Here is a 22,143-nt window from a genome sequence, read left to right as displayed (position 1 = left end):
GGGGAGTGGATTTGATTAGTAAAAGTATGTCGGAAAATGGCTTAAATCTATTTTTTCGGCCCAAATTTTCGGATCAGCGGAGGGAGCTGCAAATTTTAAAACATTTGGCATTTGGGCTACCCTAATATACAGTGCAAAAATGCGATATATGCGGATGTTGAGTTGAATTAGTTTCATGTTCATCTGTTTCGTTACCAAAGAATAAAACTTTATCAAAAGTTTTATTAATTGGGGGTTGTATTTTTGACAACCATAGCCGAATAACAATTGTGACCACATAAAATGATAACCACAACGTAGCATCCAACATTACGTGGTTGTTGATTATTCAAATTTTCGCTTCTGTGTGTCGTATTTTTTTTAAGGGCACTTTTGGATCGATTTCAGCGTGAATGTTGCCTATTCATGCGTATAGTCACGTTCGCCCAATTGATATTGTATGGTCGGGACCAATTTGTTTAAGAGTTGAAAAAAGGAGAGATTTGATTCATTCATTTGATTTTTATGATACATTCGCCGATTGTATCATAAAAAGTAAATGATTCAATGTGAGCAAGCCGAATGTTTTCTAAATATCGTAAATCTTGTCACTGAATGGGAAAAAATGACAGTGAATTTCGATTTTATCAGCGTTTTTGCACATCCCATTGGAGTCTTAATCAGTAATGCAACCATTTGTACAGACACTATACAATATTTCCTAGAAAAAGAGTTAGAAAACATGTTATTTGTCTAAATATATCCAATCGATTTCTCAGGCTCATTCATAACCAATAACATTTCACAATATACATCTACAATCTTCAAACCCGATTATCCATTATTGCATCATATGAATGTAGGTATTTATACCGTTTCCAAAGCATCGCTTCCGATAATAAGTAGCTATTTTCGACTGGAATGCAATAAAATTATCGGCGCTTTTACATCAAAGCAATCTGCCTGTCTAAATTTATAACTAGAAAATTGTTCGCACATTTAACTTGTTTACCAAGAATTCAGTGAACACAAAATTGTTATTTTCATGATATGAGCATTGAGCAAGCCTCCATTTAGTTTGTAATTGTCATTTTTTCGGTGACAAGTTTGTGATTTGCTGATGATTGGAACACTCACGAACTGATGTTAAAATATATGTTTACGTCATGCACTCCGCGTTTGTACTCACTATCTCCCGTCTGTGGAACATTGAGGAATTTGTTACGTTTAATCATCAAAGAAAATGTGGCTCAACTATTCTTCTATTGGATTCTTTCGGAGTTTTATGGAATTAAAAATAGAAACAATAGAGGGTTGAGTCATTCGGTTGATCGATTAAATGTGTCCGTCCAGTTGCTATGCCAGTTATCGTCAATTAATTTGATCAATCCAAGTGTACATTCAACGAGCTCTACTTGTATGCATTGTTACTTTTGCGATAGCACCAAACTTTTCCACAGGCTGTCCATAACCAAATCATCATTTTTAATACCCTTCTACAGTCTATTATTGTATTTAAATAAATTCATGAACAGGTGAATATTGAAAGTCATTTAAGTTTAATTGAAGCAAAAAAAATGTCGCATTCATAATCAAGCACTTTCCCGTGTAAAAAGAGCACCTGCCTTTCTCAGAAGAACATGAAAAAGAACAACCAAAAATTCAATACACTGACATGGGAGTTCATAACTGATTGAAAAATAATGGATTTAAGTGTTGCTTATCATGAAACGATACCTTCAATGTGCGGGTAATATGACACCGAGCATTGTCATAATGAACGGTGCAGGAAGTAAAAAACCGAGTTCTGCGTCAAAATACTAGAAAACGATTCAAATAGATAATTTCATTTCATTCAAGTTGTTATCAATATTATTATTTGAGTATTTTGATTGATTGTTATGGCTGCCATATTTCCTTCGATGTCAACAAAAATAAGAATCTCCTTGATGTTTTTCAATTCGATTGTTTTGAACACCATAATGCTCCATCATTTTGCACGTCCAAAAATGGTATAAGTTGCAAAATAAGCAAAAAAGTAAACTTTCCATAGCTATGTTATCCTTTCAAATTGAACAAATAGAACAAATCATCTCAACAGTCCAAAATGTCAAATCAGTACAATTAATAGATAAACGCATCCCAAAAAAAACTTGAACAATACATTGGAGAAATTGAGAACGCAATCTTAGGGCAAAATGTCCAACAAGTTATTTGATGAACGACAGAGCGTCGAATATGGAAACAATCATGCGTATTCACATTTCGCTATTCATTTTTCAAATATTCAAATGAGCCTTGGTTATTGGCCTGTTTATGACAATTTTCAAGAATTTGTAATTACCTTCTATGAGAAATATTCAGTGCATACTGCGTAACATATGCCACTACCAAACTAGCTGTCGCATTTCATTCGAAACTTTTGAATCGAAATCAAATTATTTGTCTCTACAAGCTCTAATATGCCCGAATTAATTAGTAACATTTTCAAAGCATAAAAGATTTGTGAAATGCCATTTCATTCGTATTGGTAATTTCAGTACAAGTGCCAAATTTACTAATACTGTCTATTGTATTGAATTTACCAATACAAGTGAAAAATTCCATCACGTTTCACCAATAGACTGTCAGGGTTCAATATGGCAATCTGGTACCTTTACTTTTCACCAATAGTATTGGCAGGGTTCACCAATTCAGTTTTCTCTGTGCTCCATTTCTAAATTACAGCTGAACACAAAAAAGGGAGAAAATTAAATTTGCGTGAATTGAATTTGTATCTAGTTGATGTTGAGCTATAATCAACAATATTGTCGACAGATGGTGACTGTAGACATGTAGCGGAAGTGGATACGTAACAAATTGCAGATTACAAAATTCTGTTTCGATACATATTCAATCAATGGCCAATTTTCAACTGAAATTGTGCCAGCTTGTGAACGCTTGATACTTTCCATATTCCAAGCACACCTTGGTTGGGCATATACGATCTCTGACATAGATAAATCGACATGATTCATGTCAGACGAAAGTGATTGAAAGAACTCAATAGAATTTTTCCCTCGCTAAATTTCGATCGATATTCAAAGAAGATATCCAAATGTGTTCAAAAATAAATTTTATTGATTGACATCCACTTGCTAATGAAAGTAGAAGCAAACGGAAGATAAAACTGAGCAATCACGGAAAATGTGAGTCTAAAAAACACACCAAATGTGTTGAAGGCAAAAATTTGACGAAAAAACATACTGAAATGCCTTGATCAATGAGCAAAGTCTTCTCATTTTTTTATTGATACGTTGATATTTTTCTGTGCTAAACCTTAGGTGTACCGTCACAAAATGCAGAAAACACGAAACCAGAAAGAGGTGTTATAAAATTTTTGGCCGCGATAACATTTATGGAAGTAATAAGCCGATCCCACATTTTGTTTTTGCAAGTATTCACACATGCAATACGTTAGATGCAAATGTTTGTATTCAGTAGAAACATAATGCAAAACATACGAACATCCATAAAATTCACCATTAGTTTATGAGAGAGAGAGAGAGAGAGAGAGAGAGAGAGAGAGAGATAGAGAGAGAGAGAGAGAGAGAGAGAGAGAAAGAGAGAAAGAGTTTCTATCTTTGCTCTCGCAAGTTCACAGAAAGTTGCAATACCAACCATACGTAGTAGCTCCACAAATAAATTAATGTGTTGCCATAAATTTGTATAATTTGAATGTGACGCTGTTGATATCTTTGGACACATGCACCGTATGACACAAGCGTTTGCTTTGCAACTTGTCAGACTCCCAACCGGAGCCATTGAGCGCAGTGGAGTGTGGTTTAACCGAAAGTTCTATGCGTCTGTGGAACATAAGAATATGATTTAATTTTTGAAATCTCGAACACAAATAAAATGACCCGTCCACTGGTTTTCCCTCTCATTCATTTTCTGCCTAAACGCAATTTAGCACGTCAATGATAATTCGCAAATGTTTTATCTAGCATGTTTTATCTAGCATGTTTTGTTTAATGAAACACAGTGAGAGACCATGTACATTCATCAGATGTGGAAAAAGTTGGTTGCCATTTCACTATTTGTTGCGTGTGACATTGCGATCAAACCATTTCAAATCACATTGGATAGAAACAGTTCAGCGCTGAAGGTGTATAGATTTTGACATTTTAACACCTTCATCGGCCCCAACAAACGATTCGTTTATTTTGCAAATCTGGCTTAACCGTACTCTGTCCAAGCCCGCAAATATTCTGTCTTCTATTGTATGTGTGTCATACAAGAGTATATGCAATAACTTTTATTCGTTGCATGATGTTATCGTAATGATTGTATCAACCTGCATTGTGTGACTATGATAAAAACGTAAGGAGTTTGCTGCACACAAGCTCGATGTCTGTATGAGTTTAACAATTCGTGTACTTCCGGCCAATTGATAGCACACCAAAATGTGATTGTATGAAGATCCCACATCTGGATATGTTCGGGAACTCACACTGCATTTTTTCACCATTAACTTTTGATCTCTTATCGGTGACAGAAGGAAAGGAGGATAGAGAAGAGATGAAAGAAGCAATCTGCTCGGCTGTTGCTTTGACTTTGATTCGATATGACCTACAAATGGGGTATAAACCATACTAAGGAGCGAAAAGTAATTATGTGCCATTCAATGGAAAACTTTGAAAACAAACTCTCGCACTGAGTAAAAGTCAAAGCGATAACATCGTTCATGATACAAGTTTTTGGGTGGAACATACAACAAAAGAAACCCGAATAGTTTCCGACACCAGCAGCGACATGGACATTTATATAGTGTGCATTTTATACACATACCTACACATGCTCAACAGATAATATAGAATGATGAAGATAATAATAATTTTATGGTAAATAAAACTAAAGACGGCGAATGTTCGCTCCTAGAGCCAAAGCTAGAACTGATTTTTATATTATCATAGCACAGAATAAAACTTTTTTGATACTTTAGGAAAGCATTTATGAACGCATTCGTCGCATAATTTCTTTGTCACAATTGTGTACGTCGTAGAAAATTACTCATTGACCCGAAACTGTCGATTGAGCACATGGCCTTTAAGTTTGTCTTTAGAAAGAAATGAAGTAGAAAAAAAATGAATGATGAATATATTGGGTCTAGCAATTAATAACCGGAATTTTACGGCAGATAGCGCCATTCATATATGCGTGATCGCACATGTGTGACACATATGTCATTTTAAAGCTTCATTTGACAGCTAACAAAATCAGTATACAAAAGTATTCTTGTGCGCAACATTTTTTTCAAAACAATGGAAAACTTCTCAAAAGAAAAAAACAGCATTTGCGGGAAGTTTTGTTGGGGCACTTTTTTGCAAAGAAAACTGCTGCGGAAAGTCATCGTTTGCTCGATGAAGTTTATGCTGAATATTCTTTTTCGAAAACCCAGTGTTATGATGGTTTCAACGCTTCAAAAGTGGCGATTTTGATGTCAAAGACAAAGACCACCCTAGACAGCCGAAAAAATTTGAAGACGAAGAATTAGAAACATTGCTCGATGAAGACTCGTGCCAAACGCAAGAAGAGCTTGCAGAAGCATTGGGAGTCGCCCAAACTACCATTGCATATCGTTTAAAAGCATTGGGAATGATCCAAAAGCAAGGCCATTGGGTCCCTCATGAATTGATGCCAAGAGATGTCGGACGTCGTTTTTTTCTGAGTGAGTTGCTTTTACAACACTACAAGGAGAAAGGATTTTTGCATCGTATCATAACGGGCGATGAAAAGTGGATTTACTACGAGAATCCAAAACGTAAAAAGTCATGGGTTAAGCCCAGCCAAACAGCAACATCGCAGCCAAAACGAGACATCCACTGTGACGAGGTTATGCTCTGTATTTGGTGGGACTAGAAAGGACCAGTGTACTATGAATTTCTGGAAAGTGGCCAAACAATCAAACGACCTCTGTACCGAACACAATTGATCCGTTTGAGCCGAGCAATCAAAATTCCGGTTTTTAATTGTTACATAATATGTAATAAGTTTCATCGAAGAAACTACATCGCAACAAAGTTTCAGTAATAAGAATCATAGCGAAATAAGAGCGACAAATGAAAGAACACCGAAAGTCGCTACTGAAGGAATTGAACTACGCATTTATATTGTAAGGGAGAATTCACTCATTTGCGTCCCTCGTTCATTTTTTCCTTCGAGCTTGAAATTAAATCAAGTGGTAAGAGATGCTTCGACGTACTTTCATGAGAATCTGCTAAACTTTATCATTCCTCATACTTACACATTTGAGTAAATCATTTTCATATGAATGGTTTGGAGCGAAAATGTAATACAGAAAAGTTGAGAGGAAAAATGTCGATGATGAATGAGCGGAAAAGGGATAGCTATATAGTAAACTGTATAGTAAACTATAGTGAACTATATAGCTATCCCATTCCATTTGACATTTTTCCGCTCAACTTTTCTGTATTACATTTTCGCTCCAAACCATTCATATCATAGTCCGTTTTCATTCGGCTTGCAACACAGCAGTGACGCGTTTGGTATAATATTGAACTATTTTCATGACCTTTCAAATAGTTCGGCTTTACAGTTTTACTACGAAAAAATTCAACACATGCTTATTCATTTGTTCTGCGTAATATTTATCTCATATTTGATAATTTATTCTTTTGTTGCAATAAATACAAGCATTTTTCAGAACTAAAGAATGAGACAAATTTATTTCTAATCAGAAAGACTTTTACATGTAAAAATAGGAAGAACGGGTTTCAGGATTAAACTGTCGCTTTTTATTTCAATGTTGTTGTGATTTGACACTATTCGTTATATGTAACAACACACCAACACATTAACTTAATTGTAGAAGTCATTTCGTCATGCGTCATTTACAATACCACCTCATCCTTATGTGTGGTGAAAAGTGGAGTATATTTACTTTTTCCATTTCATATTTGTGCCATATAATTCAAGTTAATTTCAAGGAAAAAAATGTGATGAATTCTTCTTCCGATTTTAAAAATTGCGGAAATATAGAATATAAGGGTATCCAACATATATGTTTCCTTGTTTGCCGTCTGCACACTCCACCACACAGAGAAGTGGTGAAAGTTTCATCGACGCATGACAAAATAACTCGACAAATTACGACGTTTGAGTGACAGTTAAACAGCGACGATGAAAATGAAACAAGTTCTTTCATATAAGGCCTGCTTCAACAGACACATTTTCTTTGCTGACGATATTCACCGAACAGTGCAACAAATATAAAAATTCACAGCAATTCAGAACAAGACTTAATCTTTCTTCCTATTTGTAGACATGATATTCTAATAAGAATACTGAAGCAGGCCTCCATTCTTCGTATCGATTAACTGATAGCTCTTTTCACCTCAGAGTTTATGGCGAAAAGTAGTTACGAATTCTGCCGTAGCTGTCATTGCATTTATTCGTTGGCGCTAGTGTAATGTCAAAAACCTTTCACTGTTTTCTCGACTTTGTAAGGATTTTTGTTAACCCATTTTCTACCAAGGTGCAAAAGTGGGTTCGAAATGAGTAACCAATAGTCTATCTAGCATAATTTTCCCCTGGAAACTCCGAAAAAACTGTCATATGGAAAATTTTTGTTTGCAGTTTTTACGGAAAACGCGTTTTCCGGAAAACCATATTTTGTAGGCTCACAAACTGATCTATCAAAATCCGTTATGCTTTATTTAAAAATATTAACTATAAGTCTATTCAGAGTTATTTTGACATGAAAAAATGAAAAAAAAAATGTCAGATGGAAAATTCGTCTTGTAGTTTTCCAGAAATGCCCCGGAAAATTTTTGTTCGATTTTTCGAACATTGGTCATTAGCCCGGGATTCTTTATTATCTCCAAATCCACCCTGGGCTTCCCTAAGTACCTCCTGAACATAGGCCCAGAGGACTTACACATTTTGAAAAATAATGTTCAACACTTGCTTTTTGATTATATGTCTGTTATTCTTGCCTATCTCTAGGTCGAGATATAAATAGGGATGGCCTTTGTTCGAAAAATCGAACGCTGGTAGAAAATGGGTTAGTGCAATTGGGCTATGTTTCATATGAACAACGAAAGTCTCACCATTCACAAATGATGATTTTTTTTCTTTTGAATATTGTTATGAAAAGCAGAGGAAAATGATGTAAAGCAAAAAACAAAGGGAATGAAATTTGAAGATACAAAAATAATGTATATTCTGGATTGTAGGAAAGAAGAAGTGAATTGGAGCAAATACAAATGACAACCTGTGTGCATCGAGCAGAGGATTGAATGCATAGCACAATACATGAGGCAAAATGGGAACAGAAGAAAAATTGGATCCAGTGCCGGAAACATTATCAGAAAATGGACGATTCTCGACGTGTTCCGTTCATCGTATATAGAAAGTCGCACGGTTTTGTTTTCATTTTTAAATGACTTGCTGCATTCTTGTCGATTCTTTTTATTTCTCGCTTTGCCGCACGAGAAGCTACTGAAATGTACTTAATGGCTGTTGCACTTGCGCTAAAAATTAAACATGAAGAAGAAAATTAAACAGTCAAGAATTAAAAAACAGAAGAAAACATGACTGCTTTATTTGTTGCATTTGATAGTGACTAGAAAAAAGACAAATTGAGCTGAGAAACAGAGAGTATTGAGGGAACAAGGATCGTTGGTTAAACTTACGTAACATTTAATTTGCACTTAACATATTCTTTCTTCTCCCCTTCGCATGCTCTTCTGCGCTGATTTCTTCTAACGCGAGTGATTTTCTCTCCTATTTTTTTTTGCTTAAATGCGATTTGTAACGATTTTTGTGACACAGACTTTTCAGAAGGGAATGTAGAGAAAAGGAGATAGCGAAAGAGAAATGGGCAAACGACGTGCTTCCAGTAGCATAAAATTTAAAGATGAAAATGCAGCGGTAATCACAGTTGCCTAGAAATATGTGAAGGAAAATGGAAACAAAAGATGTTTGCATAAAATGCACTCTCATCCCGAATTCCACATAATCACATTACCTACAATGTCATTTATTAGGTGTTTTATGGCAAACCACGTAATGTTATATATGAAAAGCGATGTATTGGATAACCTTGGATTAATTAATACTGTCTTTACATTTGCGTTGAGCAACTTGTCTTTCTTTTGCGTCATTCGATAATTTTTTATCTCTTCCACCCCATCCTCCGGTTATTATTGTGGAGTTACATTTTCCACAAATATATTCTTCTTTGGTTCTCGTTTAATTTTCTCTGCGTTTGCATTGAAAAAATGTACACATGATTTGAAGATGCTGCTCAATATTCATGATAAATAAATGAATGGAAATCAAATTAGAATATGACACTACATAGGAGTTGTCTGAATTGTTTGATTCGGCAAGAAAAATATCTAGCTGTATCGACAGTCGACACACTGTGACAACAAAAAGATTTTCATAAGTGAATTCAATGTTTTCGTCTGAGAAATGCCTGTGGCCGAATCAGACGTTCGACAACCAACATTTTTGCCCGCAATCCAAAACATATTTACATATACGAAACGATAAGATTGACGTACATCATCAATATCATTTGCCATAGAAACAAAACTGTTCCTTCAATTTCATCGTTTTACTGCAAAAACTGTGCTGCCGTTCATGGAAAGTGCCACAATCGCACTTATATAATGTTTATTGCTATTAACTCGATGGAATTCAATGCCGATGCATAAACTCCTTCGCAACCATCTATATCTGAATCTAGTTACGCTAAACCAAGTTAAGATCCAGCCAAAGCATTGTTGTTGTCTTGCGTTGTATTCCATAGCATCACACACACTCTTTAATCAGTAACAACACTAGAAAATGTTCACATACGACCAGCATATATACTCTCACAATTCGAAGTAGGCAAACCGTCAGAAGTAGTACGGCAAAATAACAAATTGCCGAAGTAATTTTTTCATTGGAGGTAAAATGTTGAATTACCACCAATGTTTTTATTCGGTAGGTAAATTTGAATTCAGTGGAAAAAAAGCCGCTAACAGGGCATTTGAAGAGTGATAAAACACACCAAACACGTATAATTATATGGAACGAAGTGTGTGTGCAAGGAATTGCCACATTCAAAGGGTACAATAACGCCAGTTGAAATAAATCACAGACAGCTAAATTGGTAGCGAATGCACTTGACAAATGAGTGGGCAAAGGTTCGAATTCCATGATGGAATTCTTTTTCGATGGCGAGAATGAACACATTAAGAATTAAAAAAAATATTTCAATCATGGAATTCGAACCTTTGCCCACTCATTTGCCAAGCGCATTCGCTACCAATTTAGCTGTCTGTGATTTATTTCAACTGGCGCTGTTGAACCCTTTGAATGTGGCAATTCCTTGCACACACACTTCGTTTGTTTGCGTTCATTGTGTGTGATCACGTTGGTGTGCGGAAACACGATTGTGCATGAAACATTCAGTGTGATGACAACCGATTTTCAAAAAATGAAAACAAAATCAGAAATCGTTGCAAATCGTATCGTGTAATAACCGAAGAAGGCTAAACAACAAATTCAATTAGCCTTTTTTCGTGTTGCAAAGATGATTCGAGATGATTGTTGTTAGGAATTCAATGTTTTGTGCCACTTGGAATTTAGATTCAATTCACTGTTCACTGCTGCAACACACTTTATGAAAATTTGAAACAACAATCAAAAAGATTTATTTCTCACTAATTATACGTGTTTGGTGTGTTTTATCACTCTTCAAATACCCTGTTAGCGGCTTTTTTCCACTGAATTCAAATTTACCTACTGAATAAAAACATTGGTGGTAATTCAACATTTTACCTCCAATGAAAATATTACGAGGGGCAAATCACTCTTAGGTATTACTTTTACATAAATGGTATTACTTGGTATTACTTTCCGTACAAATCAAAAGTAATACCAGGTATATTACTTCTATTGATCAGTATTACTTGGCATTACTTGGATATTACTTTTTTTCGGTATTACTTTTTTCATAGAAATATCAAAAGTAATACCAGAGGTATTACTAGAAATAACTGAGGTATTACTTTTCTATTTGGTATTACTTTTGAGTGATTTTCCCCTTGAAATATTACTTAGGCAATTTGTTATTTTGCCGTACCACTTCTGACGGTTTGCCTACTTCGAATTGTGAGAGTAGATATACCCATACATTGTGATGGAGAGTGAACGAATGTGTTGTTGCCGTTTGACCTGATTTTGATCCCGACGCAGATTCTTTTGTTCAATGTCTTTTGTTGACTATAATCCGATGCCGAAGTATCGTGGCGAATCGCATATTTTATTGAAGGGATAAACACCACTTCAACTTGTTGCAGCCAATATAAAAAAAAACTTTATGTGGAGTTTAGCCTTAAAGAAGGTTGAGAATCCGTGAGTTTACAATTTTTAATGAACGACTGCAGTCGAAACATGTTTCGATCGAGTGTTTAATTGTAACACACGAGCTTATTGAAATTCGCCATTTTTCCACAGACTCACGAAATTGTTATAACAGTCAACGATTTACGTTCAAGAAATATCCAATTTGTTGCTTACTCGTGTTTATTCGGAAATAATCGGATTTTGTCAACCGTGTGCAATGAATAGTTATATCACCAACATTAGGGTACATAGAGCACTTTTACATAAAACCTATATGAACAGTTTTAACCATTGTATTGAGCTATAAGACCGTATGTGTAGCTCAATTCTTAAAATCTATATCTTACTTGTAGAAAAACAAAAATTGAATGAGTTTCGAATACACAACTATTTGTATACTATCAACCCAAATCCTCTTCTTCTTTGCTTTTCCATGCTGTTTCAGTCTTGTTTCAGTCATGAGCAAATGCAACAAATAACCTGTACATGCGAATTGCAAAATATGCATTTACGTCATTGTGCATGGATTTCAATTTAATTCCTTTCCGGCACAATGTTTGCCACATTTTGTTGCAGTAAATATCGATTTCCTCTAAGCAAATCGACACTAAAGTTGATCTACTAAGCACATGACATACGATATAATCTGCTTGTGGAGATCAATTTTGGCTATCAAGCCTGAGTAGTATATGTATCAAAGATCAACAAAACACTCACTCAGCCGTCTTGGCTAGTTTTTTGTGCTGTACCATGCTCATGTGATTATTGTAATTTCCGGATATGAATATAATTAACTCACAAATTAAAAGAAAGATTTGTTCAAGTGCACTTAAAATGATTCTCAATGAATGCTTACCGATTCCCAAGTGTAAAATTGTTGGCTAAACAACTGAATTTATTATTTCAATTACGAAAACTTCATTGTTTCAGCTTTTGTACGCGGGTCGAAACTAGTTTGAAGTCACAAGCGAGAGTTTTTCACTTATTGAAAAACCAATATTTTTGCGTAAGTTATATTTGTTTTTTTTTATCCTTTCAACGAAAAAAATAAACAAAAGCAAAATTGACAATTTTAGGCGAGCAAAAAAGAATTGCGCATTAAAAACGTCTCAGTTTGTTTTGCCATTCTCATATCTAAAAATACCGCCGGGATTAGATAAAGCTGTACAACAGTTGCCAAAATATGAGCGAGACATGGAAGCAGCCGAACGTTTTTATTTCAATACAAATGTGCCGACAATCGAGTATAATGAAACCAGAATATAGAAACGTGCAAAATAAATACAATTGACTAAAAGAAATATGTTCGCGCACGAGATTATTGTAAATTCGACAAATTTGTCATCGGTCAGTAGATTGAATAGAACCAATGGTGTTGTCACATATTCATATCGCTAACGTTCGTACGTAAATGTACTAAGAGTTGATAAAAACATGAGATGTGTTGCTTCTCTGTTACTCTTTCGATCGCGGCTTCGTGCTGGTTTTTATCTCAAGCCTTATGATCTGTGTCTGTCATACAATGTGTGTATGTGTGTACTTTGGTGTTCGTGCTTAATTGCTCGTATTACTTTTCATAATGAGTGAATGGAGCAATTAAAAGCACATATTGTCAATTGCTCTAGCAGTTTGTTTGTTTGTTGTTCCTCTCTTTCATTTCAGTAACTGAGGAAGATGTGTATTAGCGAAACATTTTCCCTCTCTCTCTTTCTGTCTATCTTTTCGTGTGCTATATTTTTCAGGATATTAACAGACAAATCATAAGTGAAAAACGCTCTCCTTGATAAAGACTTCGAACTTGAGATTCAATAAATATGAAAATGAAACCATGTTGTGGAAGATCAATCAAAAGCACAGAAGTCGAGTTTGTCGGAAGTAAAGTTTGCACTGACCAGATTTACTAATGAAGAAAATTTGTGACGTTTCGATGAGCGTTTTTAATTTTATATCATTATGCAAAACACGAGATAAACTACAAGTTTTGCCTAATCTTCTGTTCTTTCGTTTTTTCATCGTTATCCTGATTAAAATGTCTGGAACATTCATTCGTTTATGATGATAAGTTCAATAAAGATTTGTGCCTGATTAAAAACAATGTGTTGAATATGACTCATATGCGATATCTAACATTTTCCTGTCATAAAATCCAATTCAAACGGTAGAATGTGCGTTGCGATTTTCATAACACGCAACCCCAAACTGCTTTGAAGACATATAAATCAGATACATTCCGAGAAGAAAGGAATAAGAGGGGGGGGGGGGGAAATATGCGGATGTGAATTACAACTTCTATTCGTGTGCTTATGCTTACATTTGTTCAGATGCAAATCATTTTACGAACACTGAAACGAAACAGAACGCTGTGTTTTTATTGCAAAAACGATAAAAGACCGTTCATTTGACGCGCACTCAGCGTTAATAACAGCTGTAAATCGAGCAGTTAAACCTATCTGAAAAATTATTTAGATCCATTAAATGCCACATTTATGGTCTCACCAATGTATAAACTGCAGAATATAGCGGAATTCGTTTCTGACATAATGAATTTATTCGATAAGTTCGCATTTTGGTTACTTAAAACAGAAAAAAACACTCCACCCATTTCGACTTATAGACCCCCACGTATGCAGCATTAAAAGAGAAGATTCTGACTGTTTTGAAATGTGTTTATTCACAGAAATATTGTGAATATGAATTTTTTTGATTGATTTTGCACAGAGTGTGTATAGATAAACGTGTAAAAATCTCATTAAACCTTATGCCACAGTGAAAAGATATCATTGAAAATCAGAAGATTCAGGCTTTTCTGGTTTATTTTTGGAATTCATAAGAAGGAAACACTTCGATTATTACGGTTGAAACCAGCAATCATATATTGGATTCGCGTTGACGATGTCGTTGAATGAATAAAACGATTGATTAATTTTTACAAATCTGGTTGTGCGACGGAACGAGGTGCGAGCCCAAAACATTGAAAGTAACATTTTGATTCGACTTTTTTTGCGTCGTTACAAATAAAATCAAATTCAAGAGCTCTCCAATAGCAATGTCCTGCATTCAAAATTAGAATTGAGAACAAAAAAAATTACCATTCAAACTTTTATCAAACTCGATTCCAATCAATTCAACGTTTGCATATAAATATAATTATTACACCACCAGAATATGAATGGTTTGGAGCTATATAGTAAACTATAGTGAACTATATAGCTATCCCTTTTCATTCGACATTTTTCCGCTCAACTTTTCTGTATTACATTTTCGCTCCAAACCATTCATATCAACCGAACCAACGCTGAATTCACGCTTTGAGAAATCAACCGACCAGTTATAATGCCAATTTGAACATGGCTCAACTGTTTTGTTCCTGGTTAAGACAATCAACAATAATTTGCTGCGGATCGGCTAACGTCACTTCGGACACACCGTATGCGTATCACCGCATACGAGTCTGTGACATCATAGTGTTGGTGTTATGCTATTTTAAGCTAGCGTCGTTTGAAAAAAAAACGCTCACTTTCTGAATTCTCTTGAATTTGGCAATAGACGAGACGTAGTAAAGTCGGGTCTCGCATGAATCACGTGTATTGCAAGAAAATATCGTTCTATAAAACATTTTTTTTTGCATTTTATTTTAATAATCTGGACACGTTTCGTCCAAATATACAATATTTTTTGGCAGTTTGCGTGATCATGCTACCTCTATTTCTCCGCCTCAATTTGAGCGCTGGAAAAACAAAATAAAAGCAAACGTTGTTCATCTCTCTTGTAGTATAGTTTTGGCATTATCGTAAAATGACATTTCGTTCGAGTATATTGCATGCGTCACTTTGCGCTATTCAATCTATATAGTTTTCGGCACAAATCGAAAACAAAACTTAAACACACAGACAAACAGATACAAAGGTATACAAATGAATTCCATCCATCCTATCAATGTATTGGCGTACGCATCAGCAAAACCAAATGGCTGCATATGTCTTCTGGCATTTCATGCTGATGCAGAACAACAGCCGTTTACCGAAGCACATGTATCTTGGAATTCTTAGGTTCCAGTTATATAATTTGCATGTGACTGGAAAAAAAGTATGCCCGACTTCACACAATGGTTATGAATGGAACAAACATTAAGATTCATTTATGTGAGGTTGAAAACAAACAAACATTCATTTTTTCATTATTAGAACATGAAACAGAGCGGTGGCTTCAGTAAAACATTTCTCGTCTGCCATAATATACAACAGCGCCTCGTGCGTCCATTCAGATTCAATATATTATCTATTTTTCTCTAAAACCGCCGCATATAGACATTTATTTTGCAAAACTCATTCCATGCCGTACCAAACCATATGCGCAAGTATGTTTAGAATCTATCGCATGGTTGACGTTGTTCGTCTGTCTGTCTGTCTGTCGTCGATATATTGACTAGAGGCCCGCAGTACACTTCAATCACCACTACATACATAGATGCAAGTAATGGCGCGCACATTCACTCAAACAAATTCCGATCGTCGATTGTATGTTTTTTATCTCGAGAGTCGCAATCACGTACGCAAACGCATGCGCACAACGGTATACGTCTACTCTCGGGCTAGCCAAGCGACATCGACTTAACCATTCCATCGCAAGCCGATACGAGTTCAGTTTTCTATGTTCGTTTCGTGCGCAATGTACTAAAACAATTTTATTCCGTTTTGCAATCCATACACTGAACTTTTTCATATTTTGGAAAGTTAGTCAAGAAAAGTGACAGAATCTATTCAACAGTTTCGTGTCAACTAAAACAACGGTTCGTTTAACTTTGATAAAGAAAAAGATCTTTCGAGTACAAATTTGCCGAAATTTTGTGAGAGTCAATCTAGTGTATCAGATTGAAAACAGTTCATCACTATTTGTCGCAATTTCTCCCGTTCACTTCGTTTTGATTCATTTCAATGGGAGCAGTGCATAAAATTATTTGAAATTGATAAAAAATTTAATCAATCTAAATCTATTTATGTTGTTCTAAATAAACTCAACGAAGAAAAAAGATTGCTTGTATATTTATTTTCGATGGCTTCCATTCTCTCGGTCGAAATTGTGTAAAACTACGGATAAAAAATCGCGCAATATCAACTAAAAGTGATTGCGACATATTGTTTCAAAAGTTATCTACCGTTACCATAATAAAACCACCAAGTTTATTTCGAAACACTGTGTGCTATTTCGTCGAGAAGAAAACAATTTGCACCAGAATCTGGTCGTTTGAATCGGCACTCGTTTTTCCGTGAATGTATTTTTAGGGGCAATGACAAAGACCATCGAGTCACACGGTAGTGTGTCAACGACAACGAAACATCATGCCACAGCCAAAGCTAAACACAACAGCGCATATTTTGCGCAAGTTGAATTGAGTTCGTTTCGAAAACCTGTCGCTGAATTTAAATACGAATCGATGTGAATATGTGTCAAACAAACACAAACTGAACTAATTAGAATTTTTTAGAAACTATTTCATTTCCGGCTCAAACGTATAGATCAAATGATAAAACAGTGGAATATATTAGGCATCGTTCATACAAAAAAAAATACATTGCGACAAAAATACGCGCTTTTCGACATTACAGATTTTCTAATTTTCATTTTGATCGCTTTCTAGAAAATTCACATTTAATTGACAATTTTTCATTCAATTAGATTCGATTTGCATTCGGTAAATTTGTCAAACAACTTTTCCCTTGAATTTGATCAATTTGAAAAATTGTTTCACAATTTCAATGTTCAATTCAGGCACTTATCGTTCTCTGCTGTTCCGTTGGCTGTCACATTGTCATTGCTCTGAGTGAATGAACATGACTTGGAAAAAAAAGTTCAATTTTTTTTCCTAATATTCTCAATGTTCACAGTTCAACGATGTGATTTTATTGAAATTTCATCTCGGTTTTTCAGAATTATCGACGACTTTGAAGAAATTGAATCAAATTCTTTTAATCATGTGACTGTTTTTTTGTGAAGACTTTAAGTGTATTATTTTTAATTTGAACAAGACAATTTCACGTGTACAGAGTGTAAAATTGCGACATCCAAACAAAAAAGTATTTATTGTGAAGCAAATAGAGAAAATACTGGATTTCCAAAATCGGATTCTTGGATTCACTTTGCGAAATTTCGAGCCACAAAAACTCAAACTGTAAGTTGTAAATCAATTCATAACACATGGAATTGTCTTTATTTAATAGTTTTATTCGCGAATTGGCTTGCATGAGAAAAACACACACCAGAAAAGTGATAGGGTCAATATTTGTTCAAATGAAATCATCCACAGACAAATTATTTTTTCCGCATATTTCAAAACATTATATATTTGACGTAATTGTGCTGCTTCCTCAAAGCTGGGATGTACGAAAAACAAAACAAAAACTCGATCAAAAATTGTTGTTATACTTCTATCACGCACAATTGCTTTGTTTTTTTCTGTTTTTTTTTTTTTGTTCAGTGGCAGAAATATTCATCAACTCGAGATCGGTGTTGTGTTTGCTGTGTGTGTATGCGCAAAGTGTGCACACAGGCGTTGAACACACCGAACCTTTGAATGGTCGCTCATTTCAGCTATAAGTACCATTAACTAAAACCACATGATCAGTCGATGATTTAATCCATTTACGAATAAACAACTTAATTTCCGTTTCTTCGCAAGAATGCAAATAAGAGGCAAAATTAACAAAGAAAGAAGGCAAAAAAATTGTCAACAAGTGGCAATTGAAACAATGGATACTTAGCGCAGCAAATGAACTTGGCGACAATACGGGAAAAGAAGTATAAATGTGTTTCTAGACCAGAAGGTTCTATGGAATCGATTTTCAATAACAGTTTGTTTTTACCGCGTATGTTGTTTGCCAAGACGTAATCGGTAGAAATTGCATTAAAACTGTAGCCATCGCCTGTATTCCTCCAATTAATTACGATTGTAGGCTCAAATTTATTACAGTATCTTGAGATGTTTTCCTGTTATTCAAGCTCGATGTTCGGAGCTCTGTTCTTATCTATCTGAAACGCGTATTTCATATCAATTTGATTTTTATTTAACAGTATCCGCGCAGTTTATTTTCAAATGGAATGATCATGCAGATTTTACGGTTTTCGTCTAAAGAGAAATGTGCATAATAATACATATAAAGATTATAATGTGTTTTCCAATTTAAATTCCGTTTGTCGCACATTTTTTTGGAGAGGTCCGTTCAGCTGATTGCTTTCAGATCGATTTATCATTCCAACGCAAACAAGAAACACTTTGGGTTGCATTCATGGTGATTAATATATCACTTGACGGCTCTTTAAAATGTAAACACAAATGAAATGTGTAGAGGCATCAGATTCGAATTTGTTTTTCACTGAATGAATTGAATTTGCGTCTCAAGGAAAAATATTTACAAACAATGCTTCTTTCTCTCTTCAACTTCAGTGACTGCACGCATTGGGTGCATGACAAAGAGACGTGATAACACGAAACATTTGCGAATATATTTCACTGATGCAGATGGCGTCACATTTTTTTGTCATAACAGCAGCAGACAACTAGGCTAGTCAAAGTGGACACGACTGCCGCCTTTTTTCATATCACAATGCATTCAAACAAACAGCTACATTGAACAATATACCATTCTTTTCTATCGAGGCACATTTATTTGTAAGTCTGCTTCGCTTTTTTACGGGAAACGTGTTTGGTCATTGCATGTTTACACATGAACGTACAACTATTTAAACTGTCGCTCACATTGCATGTGTATATTGCTGAATGAAATACCTGTGAAAGCCATATGAATGTAATACAGAATCACCGAGGGAAGGAGAATGGTATTTGAGAGTGCAAAGAGATTATTAGTTATTCGAAGTGCGTACGAAATCATAATTTCACCACACACATTTTTACCGTGTGAGCTTCGTTCAGAAATGGTGGACTAGTGAAGTCTGATGATTTTCTACCCAACACAAAACATTATTGGCAATACACATTCAAAAAGAGAGAATGTTTACAGATCACATTCTTCTTCTTTCGTTCAAGCACACGAAGCGATAATATTAAATGAAATAAATTATTAGTTTCGTTGATGTAAAAAAAACTGTTATGCGACTGCAAGCCTAAAAGCCTGAAATGTAGAAGTTGTTTGAAAAAATAGCTTGTAATATTCTCTAATGTAGATTTGATCACCTCTCTCTAAATTCTCGGCAAAAAAACAAATTGACTCTAACAAGGCTCGCTAGCATGAGTGTGTTTGTTCAAAATATTAGCGTTTGTTGGACTATTGTATAACAACAATATTTACTCATTTACCCTGTGCATTTGACAGGAAAAAAAATAAACATAAGATGAATTAGCTGCAATAAGTCAAAGTGTTTGTGGGAAGAACATAAAAGCTGAGTGCCGTAGAGTTTTCATCGGTCAAGAGAATTATGAATTTTTGATGTTCGGAAACGAAATCGAAATAGAAAAACAAAATAATTTACTCCAATATGCGTTGGATCCTCAAAAATAATAATTTTTTTCTCAAAACACAAACTTCGAATTTTATGTGCTGCATTTTTGCTTTTCTTCGGCCTGTATAGTTTTTTTCTCTATGTAATGTACTGGTATGCAAACATGTGGATCAATCGTCAGTGCACGTCATACATAATCATTCTTTTACCAATCAATAAATAAAGAATAAAGAAAGAATAATCATGATAAAAATCATTTTGTAGTATGAATATTTCCGAAAATTATAATTACTTATAACTAGTTTTTCGGTTCTCTCCGTTTAAGTCGCCATTATTCGAGTCAATGAATAGTTGTTTGAACAATTCAAATTAATAGGATTGATCGTCAATTATTTCATACGTGGGATGATGAAATTATAAAAATGTGCTAAATGAAATTTAAATATATATTGATAAATGGTTGCTTTTCTTCATGCAGCTAGTATTTTCACTGCATAATATCAAATTCTATTTCTGCTACGGTTCCGATCAAAAGACAGACATATGTCGCTGCTTATTTCTTATTGGAAGCATTGTCTGACAATTTGATCGTGTGTAAATGTTGATTTTGGGCTATAACAAGAGAAGTGTAAATATTTCATTTCGATTGTATATGTCATATTACACGTTATACAATATTATTCGATTCTTTTCGTAAATACGGTAATTTCGCTTTAGAATTAGAATCGGTCTATGTGATGTATGTAAAAAAAGTGCTCGCAATTTTTGAGTCAAATTAGTGTAAAAATTTTCGCTTTGGTAAATTATTGGCGATACTAACAAAAATAACAATGAGACGAATGGCGTCGTACCATTTTAGATGAATATTCAAATCTTGGCAAATTTGCCGAAATGTCTTCGGGTAGGGCGATTTCAATTGTAAGTTTTATGTAGTTTAATGTAAATAATAAAAACTTTTTTTATGTAGGAACAATTTTTTTGAGTAATTTTTGGGTCACAACAATTAATTCTGGGTTATTACAATTAATAAAACAGTTTGGACCAGTTTTGGAGCATTTTTCTCCCTACAAAAACAAAACACTGCTATTATCAAATAAGTTGTTGAAAATATGAAGAATCGGACGACTGATTTGAATTCTACATTTTTTCTACAATTTTATGGACCCTAGAAACAATAGAAAAAAGATTTAGTTTGTGGAAAGTTCGATTAGGGGCCAAGATTTGAGTATTACCGATTTTGGACCAATTTTCATGACTCGTCCCGATATCGTACGAACGGGCAGACATATTTGAAAACAGACAATTGATTTGAATTCTACAATTTATCTACAATTTTTTGAAAACATTCTCCATTCGAAAAAACGTTTGATTCATGGAAAATTCGTTTTTTGACCAAGATTTGAGTATCCCCATTTTGGAGCGGTTTTTCGATAGCCGATTACTCAAAAAAATTGTTCCTACATAAAAAAAGTAAATACACTACATTAAACTACATAAAACCTACAATTGAAATCGCCCTACCCGAAGACATTTCGGCAAATTTGCCAAGATTTGAATATTAATCTACCATTTTGCATATTGGTTTGAAGTAAATAAGTGTTGATGTGCCAGTATCTCGGATACACGTTTGTATTTGTTTCCTGCCAGTCATAATATAGGAAGAGTGAGAAGAACAGGTTGATTTTTTGAAGTATAGGCGATAGAAAATGAGTCAATTTGAAATAAATAAGCTCAAGTAATCTCGTGCATAGGCAAGCAACTCGAGAATAATCGATTCTCACATGTTCCATTTCAACAACTATTAATTTGTGAGTCACAGTGTGTAAACAGGACCGTTTTTGGACTGTTTCACAATACATTGACTCATTGGAGAGAATACAAAGAAAAAAACGTGCAAAAAACATCAACAATCTCGTTGATTCATTTTCTATTTGCGATATTCATTGGCACAATTGGGCCGTTCCAATGGGTTATTTTCGACACAAAAAGTCGTTTTGCCAATTCCGAATTGAAAGTAAGGCAAAAAATTTCGAGACGCACCGTGAATGTGCTCACTCGCTCACACTCGTTGATTTTGCTGAGATTCGTGCATCTCACTCTTTGGCCAATTGTCTTATTCACAGATAAAATTTTCCGATTCATAAATAATTCATCAGTGTGTGGCTGTGGAGTAGCAAAAAGTACAACCACTTGTGCTGTCATGATTGAATGTAATACGGGTATTGATTTGAAAAATCATTGCGACCGCAAAAACTTTATTTAATAGATCTAGTTTGAACAGTGCATTCAGATCGTTACAGTCTT

At 34.8% G+C, this 22,143-nt stretch overlaps 1 protein-coding gene across 33 annotated transcripts in view; it reads left to right on the top strand.

The window, feature by feature from the left end:
• Positions 1–22,143, top strand: part of LOC129568370 (TLD domain-containing protein 2) — a 109,570-nt gene that overhangs the window by 35,966 nt on the left and 51,461 nt on the right. For 8 of the 33 annotated variants that reach the window (XM_055446140.1, XM_055446127.1, XM_055446138.1 and 5 more), the window contains exons 1-2: positions 16,017–16,174; positions 17,314–17,554. The exons of 4 other annotated variants lie outside the window; for them this stretch is intronic. The gene's annotated coding sequence lies outside the window, so the exon portion shown is untranslated. Of the gene's footprint in view, positions 1–15,898; positions 16,822–17,313; positions 17,555–22,143 lie in introns of those variants that run through there. 21 more of the 33 variants (XM_055446141.1, XM_055446132.1, XM_055446116.1 and 18 more) reach the window with 13 other exon arrangements.

This window comes from Sitodiplosis mosellana, unplaced genomic scaffold (assembly GCF_009176505.1).
Source record: "Sitodiplosis mosellana isolate CC-2019 unplaced genomic scaffold, AAFC_SMos_1.0 Smas_scaffold_18, whole genome shotgun sequence".
Classification (NCBI taxonomy): Eukaryota; Metazoa; Arthropoda; class Insecta; order Diptera; family Cecidomyiidae; genus Sitodiplosis; species Sitodiplosis mosellana.
Note: the sequence above shows the minus strand (reverse complement) of the source record. Positions and strands in the feature narration are given on the sequence as shown.